This window comes from Physeter macrocephalus, chromosome 7 (genome assembly GCF_002837175.3).
Source record: "Physeter macrocephalus isolate SW-GA chromosome 7, ASM283717v5, whole genome shotgun sequence".
NCBI lineage: Eukaryota > Metazoa > Chordata > Mammalia > Artiodactyla > Physeteridae > Physeter > Physeter macrocephalus.
The window spans coordinates 42,243,025-42,250,334 of record NC_041220.1 but is presented as its reverse complement, the minus strand read 5'-3'; the positions used below and the strand labels follow the sequence as shown (position 1 = coordinate 42,250,334).

At 36.3% G+C, this 7,310-nt stretch overlaps 1 pseudogene; it reads right to left on the bottom strand.

The window, feature by feature from the left end:
• Positions 1 to 2,101: 2,101 nt before the first annotated feature.
• Positions 2,102 to 3,774, bottom strand: LOC102996692 (inositol polyphosphate 1-phosphatase-like; annotated as a pseudogene).
• Between the last annotated feature and the right edge of the window lie 3,536 nt (positions 3,775 to 7,310).

The window sequence follows — 7,310 nt, the reverse complement described above, 5'->3', positions numbered from 1 at the left end:
TCTATAGATTCAAAATATATAATGGAGTATTAAAAGGTTCTGAGAATCTTTCATCAAATATCCCATGATAACTTTGAGTGGATGTTCCTAACAGTTTTTGATAAATAAATCCTGCTAAACTCTTCATCTTAGAAAAGGCTGACATAGAATGTTTGATCAGAGCTGTCAAGCATTCTAAATAATTAGCAGAACAGATTAATTTATTTTCAGATTTTTAACTACTTACACTGATGTCAACACTATCCAGTCATCACATAAACATTGTGCTGTGAAAATAAAGTCAAATGCATAATTAAATGTGTTGATTGGCAACACTTAGAGTGAAAAGGGAGAAGTATTATAAGGATAAAGACCAGCTGCTTTCTCAGAAAGACAGATGAACAGAGAGAAAGAGCAAGAGGAGAGGGGGGGAGGGGGAGGGAGAGAGAGAGCGTGCGCGCACATGCTCACCAGAGAGAAAGAGAGAAAGAGAGAGAGAAAAGCAGGTCTATTTATTGAACATGTGGCATTCCCAGGAGGAAACTAAAAACATATTCCAATATGCAAGTATTCTAATATGTGTAAGCATCCTAATAAAATTAGCATTTACATTGTGTGTATAAAATGTTAATTTTATATCAAAGATGATTCCTGAGAACTCAATGAAGTTGTTAAAGTATTCAATTTCATAATCCTCTTCAGAGTCTCACATTCTTAAAGACTTGCTTTTTAACTGCTCAAGATTCATTAGCTTGAAATTCTGCTACTCATTTTCATCAACATTTGAATTCTCAATTGAGATGTGATATTTCACTCCTGTCACTATGTCAATCTGGAATCTTTTCAGAAATAAATTAAATTAAAATTTCAAAGCCTTACTGAATAAAATAATTTATGGTATATTAATTAGTCTCAAATTGACATTAAACTGTCTTTGCCTTTTGCAGATAATAATTATAACTAAGACTTCTTTGTCCAGGCTTTTAAAAATCAATATTATTTCTGTACTTCAAAACCTGAGCAAGAAGGAGGGATGTTAACAAAGTGTTACTGTATGGAATAAAATCTTATCTATGGAAGAAAAATTATGTCAGTGTCCTTTGCTAATGTGATGTACCTAATAATAAATTAGTTTACTGTATTTAAATTCAGTGTTTTATCCCAAGAAATAATATTCTAGATTGGTGTTCAAAACTTTTCTCAAATGCCAATCTTACTTGGATACTTAGTCTGACGGATGCTTTGTTGTTCTTTCTCCAAACTATTTTCTTTTCCCCCTAACTATACAGAAAAACTGTAGTTTTTCTACAATGTAGCACTGTCTACACTTCAGAACTGTCAGGTAGGGCCATGTGACTGAGTTCTGGACATTTGAAAGTGGATGCAAATTACATATACCAATTCTATGCCCTAAAATCTCTGTGGAACACTCCATGATTACCCTCTTCTTTCAGATAGATGATACCAGGCTAACCTTGAAGCCGTGTACTAATAATGGCAGATTGAAGTATAAAAGACACCTTGTTCTCTGAATGACTATGTGGGGTAGAGTCTCCTTTTCCTCCTCCCCACCAACCACAATGGGCAGTGAGGCGAGTAACAAACGTTCATCATGCAAAGAACCTTGAAATTTCTTGTCTTATCGGGTAGAGTGGCTCTCATTAAATACCCTAGTACGGGTTCCTAATTAGAACACATGTAGACAGCAATTTTATATTACTATAAGTGGCAATAGTATATAATTGATTGGTAATACTTAAAAAATAAAACATTAATAATAATAGTAATAAATTTATGTGAGGCATTTACCCTTGCTTGAATTTATCAGAAGTTTATAAACAAGCAGGACACATCTTGATTTAATCAACAAGAAAAATGAATTTTGGAGAAAATAAAACCTATTCCAAGATCACATTTTGCAATACAGAAAAAAGTGTTATTAGAACTTAGTGATATACATATGCTCCTCAAAAGAGGAAGGTGAATGTTGACTATTCACCTTCAAAACAAGCACAAAACTACCTTCAAAAGATAGAGATGTGAAAAATAGTTTCACAGTTCAGTTTATAAGCATATGAGGACAAAGTTTATCTATGTAGTGTGGACCTGCAGATTCAAGATTTTAGATGAGGAAGCTCAGAAATGTCTCTTGCTGCTTTCTTGATCTGTATGCAATTAGTCCTCCCTTATTGGCCCACTGATTTACTCCAGTGGCACCTTCATTTTCCATGTGGTACTAACTCCAGCTTCTGGATTCCGTTCCAATAATTCTTTTAAGTTTACCATTCCCTCACCCATGGCCCTGAGTTTGACATTAACAGTACAAGACACTCACTTGAATGTGAAAAGATATATCTTTTCTGAAAATATATAAATGTCAGCAAGACCTTGGACAACTCAGAGCTCTTGTAAGCAGCCTCAGCTGCCTGGAATAGGCTATCTCCACATACAAGTGTTAGGTAGTTAGTCAGACATTAGCAGCAAGGAGGTGACGGTGGTGAAAAGAGGGGAATAATCAAGTCACACCCCAACCATCTGGGGACCCTCCCCTGACATTAGCAGCAAGGAGGTGACAGTGGCGAAAAGACAAGAGGGGAATAATCAAGTCACATCCCAACCATCTGGGAACCATCCCCTGACTCCACCCAGAACAGGCGAAACTATGGTTGGGTGGTGGGCAACTTTTCCTAATAAAGAGGGAGCACAGTAACACGAAGGAACTTCCCTGGTCTGCTCATGCCCAGACTAGACAGGCATATAAAACCTAGAGTAAAACCAAACTCATTATACCATCATTATAATAAAATCTGCATGTGATTTTGCTCCCCCCCACCCCATGGGTGAAGCTAGGTGAACCTAGTGAAGCTAGGGTAAGGGCATGCACAATAATGAACTGTTACATAACTCGGGACTGTCAATCAAATAATGATCCCCTGTCACTCACCCATGATCACACCCCACCTCCTCGCAGAACTCTCCTTATAAACACCCTTAAACCTGTACAGGAGGGCTGGTTTCACTTTGCAGAAACAGCCCGCTCTCCCTCTGAGATTACAACTATGCTTTAATAAACTTTGCTTTGTGCTTAAGCCCAAAGTGGTAGTCTGCAATTCTTTACTTGCTATCACAAGGACCGAGATCGCTGGCCCAGGTCTTCCGTTGACCTCCTCAGTTGAAGCCATTTGACACAATGCACACCAACACAGTAACAGAGGTGGCAGTGAGATTTTGATAGTCTCCTTTTCACTTGTACTGATAGCTGAAAACCAGTGGGAGAATTCCACCTGAGAGCTGTGTTTTTGGTCAGTTGGCTCTGCATTTCATTACCGTTTCTTTTAGAAATGGGGGCTGAAATGCATGGATATTGGTTCCCATGTAAGAAGAGCCCCAGTAGTACTGTCCTTTCCAACTGAGAGTGTTTAGGTCTTGTGATACAAAGGCTGGTTGATGACAAATATCAGGGACACCCCTATTTGTATATCCAATTAAGACACCAATTAAGATGGTGACACACTGAAGTCCACAGGAGAAGATTCCTTGGTTGGATTTAATGCCAGCAGAACCTTTTATACACTGGTAAGTTGAATCTATGGGATCCACCCAAATTCCCAAAATGTCCTGTGGAATGTTGACCTCTACTGAATCCAGAGTTGGGTACATAAAGGTGACATTCTGATGAACAAGTTTGGTGAATGCTTCAGATGCCAACTTGTTACCATTAAGGACTTTGCTAAGAAGCTCTACTGTTGTACAAAAGGTTGCAACATATGTCATTTCAATCATTTTTAAAAGCATGTAGTATTCCTAATTACAGATGATTACTAATGAAACAAAGGCTAATTAAATAAATCAATCAAAACACAACAAATTTGACTTGAGGGAATTTAAGTTTAAATTTCAAAGTGAATAATATTCCTGTGGCATCATAAAATAAAATTTTAGACATTTAAATTGTCACTAAATAAAATTAGTGCAACTATAATTTACTTTCTCTCTAGCTAAGTATCCTAATCAAAAAAAGGTTGCACTGTACCAGCTTCCAATGTTCTTAGAAAGTTTACAAACCATGTAGACATATATGACCACTAGAAATTTGATGACAAAATATGGATTATTACATTATTTAGTTATTATCCAGGTTAACAAAATTAATACATTATATAAAAAACTAAAATTAAGACATAGAAGTTATTTAAATATAGAAGTTATATAAAATGAAGTTAAAGACTTCACTTGCATTGAATTAAAAAAAACAACAGTAGTAGGAAACTAAAATATGACAAGGGGCGGGATCAAGATAGCAAAGTAGAAAGATCCTGAGCTCACCTCCTCCCACAGACAAACCAAAACTACAACTATATATAGATCAACTTTCTCTGAGAACAACCTGAAGACTAGTAAAACAGCTCTTCTATAATTAAGATATAAAGAAAAAACCACATTGAAGGTAGGAGGGGCAGAGATTCAATGTAATCAGGATCCATATCCTAGGTGTGATGACCACATGCAGCAGGGGATATAACAAACACGGCAGTCCTCCCTAACGAACAAGGGGTTTGAGCTTCACACTGGGCAACTTAGCCCTAGCGACCCACACCAGGAAGTTGAGCTCTCATAACATCTGGCTTCAGAAACCAGTGGGGCTTATGCCCAGGAGAGCCAGAGGGCTATAGGAAACCAAGGCTCTACTCTTAAAGGGTACACATAAAATCTTACTCACTCTGAGTCCTGGCACAGAGGCATCTGGCACTCCAGCCAGTCTGCCAAGGTCACTCCAGCAAGCCCCTGGCCATGCCCACTCCAGTTCCAGCCACACCAAGGCAACTGGCCCAGTGCACCCCAGGAAAAACCTGGCCTGCACCAACTCCAGATCCAGCCATCTAGCCAAGGCAGCCCCAGTTCAGTGTACTCCAGGACCTTCCAGCCTGTGTCTGCTGCAGGCCCAGTCCACCTGCCAAGCTACCCAGCACATGCAACCTATATAGGGAAGGCTCCTACATAAGGTCATGCTTTCAAGACCAAGAGAGGTAACCGTTTTGCCTGATTTATAGAAAAAGAACACAAAGTCAAACAAAATGAGGAGCCAAATATATTCCAAAGGAAAAGCCAGAAAAGAACAATAATGAAACAAGTAATTTATCTGATAAAGGGTTCAATGTCATGGTCATAAAAATGCTCACTGAACTCTGGAGAAGAATGAAGCAACACAATGAGAATTTCAACAAGGAGTCAGAAAATATAAAAAGGAAAACCAATCAGGTCTGAAGAATATAATAACTAAAATAAAAGTAAATGGCAGGGAATAAAAAGAAGATTAGATGATACAGAAGAATGCATAAGTGATCTGGAAGACAGAATTGTGGAAATCAACCAATCGTAATAGCAAAATGAAAAAAGAACTAAAAAAAGTTTAAGGGACCTCTGCAACAACATCAAGCACACTAACATTTTAATTTTAGGGGTCCTAGAAGGTGAAGAGAGAGAGAGAAATGGGCAGAAATTTATTTGAAGAAATAATGGCTGGAAACTTCCCTAACCTGGGGAAGAAAACAGATATCCAGGAAGCACAGAGAGACCCAAACAAGATGAATCCAAAGAGATTCACACCAAGATATATAATTAAAATGACAAAAGTTAAAATTAGAGAATTTTAAAGGCAGCAAGGAAACAAACAAACAGACAAACAAAAAAGCTAGTCACATACAAGGGAACTCCCATAAGATTATCAGCTGATTTTTCAGCAGAAACTTTTCAGGCCAGAAAGGAGTGGGATAATATATTTAAAGTGCTGAAAGGACAAAACAAAACAAAACAAAACCTTACAACCAAGAATACTCTACCCAGCAAGTTATCACTCATCACTGAAGGAGAGGTAGAGTTTCCCAGGAAAGCAAAAGCTAAAGAATTCATCATCACTAAACCACTCTTACAAGAAATGTTAAAGAAACTTATTTAAGCAAAATAGAAAAGGTCATAACTAGAAACAAGAAAATACATAAAAGGAAAATATCTCACTGGTAAAGACAAATATATAGTAAAGGAAGTGAATCAGCCACTTAAAAAGCTAGTATGAACATTAAAAGAATAAATTTGTAAAATTAACTGTAACTACAATAAGTAGTTAAGGGATACGCAAAGTTAAAAGCTGTAAAATACGACTTTAGAAACATAAAACAAAACACGGACGGAAGGAGTAAAAATGTAGTGCTTTTACAATGCATTTGAACTTAAGTGATTATCAGCTTAAAATAAACTGCCATATATACAGTTGATATATATGAACTTCATGGTAACCGAAGCAAAAACCTATAATAGATACACAAAAAATAAAGAGAAGGGAAACCAAATATAACACTAAACAAAATCATCAAACCACAAAGGAAGATAATAAAAGAAGAAAGGAACAGAGAAGAAACACAAAACCAGAAAACAATGAACAAAATGGCAATAGGTACATACCTATCGGTAATCACTTTAAATGTAAATACATTAAATGTGCCAATCAAAAGACATAGGATGGCTGAATGGATTTAAAAAAGAAAAAAAAAATAGAAGAACTATCTATATGCTGCCTACAAGAGATCCACTTCAGATCTAAAGATACACAAAGGCTGAAAGTGAAAGGATGAAAAAAGTCCATGAAAACGGAAGCAGAAAGAATGCTAGGTAGCAATACTCATAACTCATAAAATAGATTTTACAAGAAACACTGTAACAAAAATACAAAAAAGGACACTACGTAATGATAAAGCAGTCAATCCAAGAAGAGACTATAATATTTGTAAATATGTACACACCCAACATAGAAGCCCCTAAGTATACAAAGCAAATACTGACAGACATAAAGGGAGAACTTGACAGTAATACAATAATAGTAGTGTACTTTAATACCTCACTTACATCAATGGATAGATCAACCAAGCCAAAAAAAAAAAAAAATCAATAAGGAAACACTGGCCTTAAATAATACCTTAGACAAGATAGAATTAATAGATATATATAGAACATTTCATTGCCAAACTGGAAAATACACATTCTTTTCAAGTGGACATAAAACATTTTCCAGGATAGATCACATGTTAGGCTACAATACAAGTCTCAAAAAATTTAAGAAAACTGAAATCACATCAAGCATCTTTTCCAACTGCAACAGTATGAAACTAGAAGTAATTACACAAAACTGGAAAATACACTACTATGTTGAGATTAAACAACATGCTAAACAACCAATGGGTCAATTAAGAAATCAAAGAAATAAAAAAAACTGAGACAAATGAAAATGGAAACACAATTTCCCAAAACCTCTGGGACACAGCAAAAGCAATTATAAG